The sequence below is a fragment of the Strongylocentrotus purpuratus genome, unplaced genomic scaffold (assembly GCF_000002235.5).
Source record: "Strongylocentrotus purpuratus isolate Spur 01 unplaced genomic scaffold, Spur_5.0 spur5_scaffold_15, whole genome shotgun sequence".
In the NCBI taxonomy this organism is placed as follows: domain Eukaryota; kingdom Metazoa; phylum Echinodermata; class Echinoidea; order Camarodonta; family Strongylocentrotidae; genus Strongylocentrotus; species Strongylocentrotus purpuratus.
In genome coordinates, this window is record NW_022145600.1 from 20798411 (window position 1) to 20801026 (window position 2616).

The window sequence follows — 2616 nt, forward strand, 5'->3', positions numbered from 1 at the left end:
ATACTTGTATGTTTATTGTACATTTCCTTCTCTGGGTTGCCAGTGTCGTGAGCATGAGGCCAGGCAATCCACACAAAATAAGAATAATAACAACAACAACAACAACAACAACAATGATAATAATACTACTACTACTAATAAAATGATAATAGTTACATTTATTTAGCTTTTAATCATAATGTTTCTAATTTCTGTATGCCTACTCTAATAATCAATATTGTTTTTCTGGTTTGTCTGATCTTAAATAATACATGATAATAATGATTATAATCATAATTTTGTTTACAGGAAAAGCCTCATCAGCTTCAGTGCTGTTCTGCCAGAGGGCCCTGCAATTATTATTACACTACGAATTGCCAGGTACCCATTTACAGCTGGGTTGGAAGTGGCGAATGTGCGTTAATGTCTTGCCAAAGGACATTGGTGCCGGTCTGGGATTCGAACCCTAAACATAAGGAGTGAGAGCCAAGTGAATGAACCACTTGACCATGACACCTCTACATAATTTTGTGAATATTACCTGGCGTAGGAGTCCGTTTTTCTGTAGGTGTTTCAGGAGTGCCCTGTTATCAAACAGAAATGTACCACTCTCTCCCGTCAGTATAATCATAACATATTATTTCATGAAATAACTTTCATTATTTTATTGTGAATACTTTATTTCATGAAAACTTGGTAATATAGAATTACATACGTCTATGAAAATATGAAACGACCCGGTTACCTAGCAACGATCGATGTTTAATACTTTTATTTGTAAGTGAGAAAAAGAAAAATCTATGTCAAAATTACATTGCACAAATAAATAAAAAGGAAATAAATGAATGCTTGAATGAATAAGTGATTAAGCGAGTGAGTAAAATAGAATGAATGGATCGTAATTTGAACGTTAAATCAATTTATCATATTATGACAAAAAAATTATCTATAAAACGAATGAGTTAGTAAATTATTTGAATAACACATAATCATATTCTTCCCAGTAAATGTGTGTATGTCCTATGACCCCGTTATGGATAACTCACACTTGTTGACCTTGTCGGAACGGTTGTTTCACCTCTGACACCTATGTTTGGAATAAGAATAGCAGTAAAAAGACGAGCATTAAAAGATGCAATGCTAGGTAAAGACTAACCCCTTCCAACCCACTACAAGGTTACGTAGCCCTACACTTGGCATGGAAATACATATAGCATATCCCTAAACCTTAACGATTTATTAAAGGCTAAGTTGAAATTTCATGTAGCCTGTTGGATAATTTCATATTTATTTCTAATTAAATTACAATGCAACGGATTCCTTCAATATTTACAAAACGGCAGACTCGTGTTTTTTTAGGGGGCGATGAGGTTTGGATGCTGCGCCCCCAAAGGTATCATTTATGGCCCCAATCCCGCCCTAGTGTTTGCCCCATTTTGATAATGAGAAAAAATTATATTATTGCACAAAATTATACAAATCTTAACTCAATATCTGTAAACGAGGATACAATACAAAATGACGAAAATGACGAAGTAGAAACGCTATCTCGGCTTACTGGCCCACTGCCCCCAAATGCTTGCATGTGTATTGTACATTTCCTACTCTGGATTGCCTGTGTCGTGAGCATGAGGCCAGGCTATCCTCACAAAATAACAACAGCAACAACTACAACAACAATGATGATAATAATACTACTAATAAAATGATAATAGTTACATTTATTAGCTCTTAATTATAATGCTTCTAATTTCTGTATGCCTACTATCATAACCAATAGTGTTTCATCTGGATTTGCTCTATCTTGAATAATAAAGGATAATAATGATAATAATCATGATTTTGTCTACCAAGAGAAGCCTCGTCAGATCCAGTGCTATTTTGCCAGAGAGCCTTGCAATTAGTATTACTTTAGCGATCGCCAGGTACCCAATTAAACGGGGTAGGAAGTCGCAAATGCTGATCTTGCCAAAGAAAATTGGTGCCAGACTGGGATTCAAACCATGAACATTAGGATTGAGAGTCAAATGACTGAACCACTTTACCATGACACCTTCACATCAGTTTGTGAATACTTACTTGGCGTTGGAGTCCGTTCTTCTGTAGGCGTTTCACGGCTGGCCTGTTATCAAACAGAAATATACAATTCTTTTCATTCAGTATAATCATAATACATTAGTTCATGAAATAACTAAAATTCTATATATGATATGTAGCTTTCATGAAAAAGAGGATAATTCAGAATTACATGCATAACTAAGTAGAAGAATAAGAAACAATCCAGTAACCAAGCAATCAGTATCAAGTGTATCGTTTTATCATTCAACTTGGTTTATGAAACTTATACTGTTCTAACTATCAACAACTAAATGAAATTGAATAAATGCATGAATGAATAGGTGATGAAGCGAGTGAGTAAAATAAAATAAATAAATTGTAAGACGAATTCAATTGTGATATTATACAAAATTTCATCTGAAAAAAATAGTTAGATATTTCTTCATATTACACTAAATTACAGTCTTCTTGGGAATGTTTGTATGTCACATGACCCCCTTATGGAGGATAACTCACACTTGTTAACGTTGTCGGCGCGGTTGTTACATCTGTAACACCTGTGGGTGGAATAAGAATAGC

The 2616-nt window shown here is 34.4% G+C and overlaps 1 long non-coding RNA gene across 1 annotated transcript; it reads right to left on the reverse strand.

Moving 5' to 3' along the window:
* Window positions 1–520: 520 nt before the first annotated feature.
* On the reverse strand, window positions 521–2101 carry LOC105439604. Its single transcript, XR_004064255.1, has 3 exons — window positions 2059–2101; window positions 1026–1066; window positions 521–563 (listed from the first exon to the last, which is right to left on the reverse strand). It is a non-coding gene; the product is annotated as an uncharacterized LOC105439604 (long non-coding RNA).
* Window positions 2102–2616: the final 515 nt, after the last annotated feature.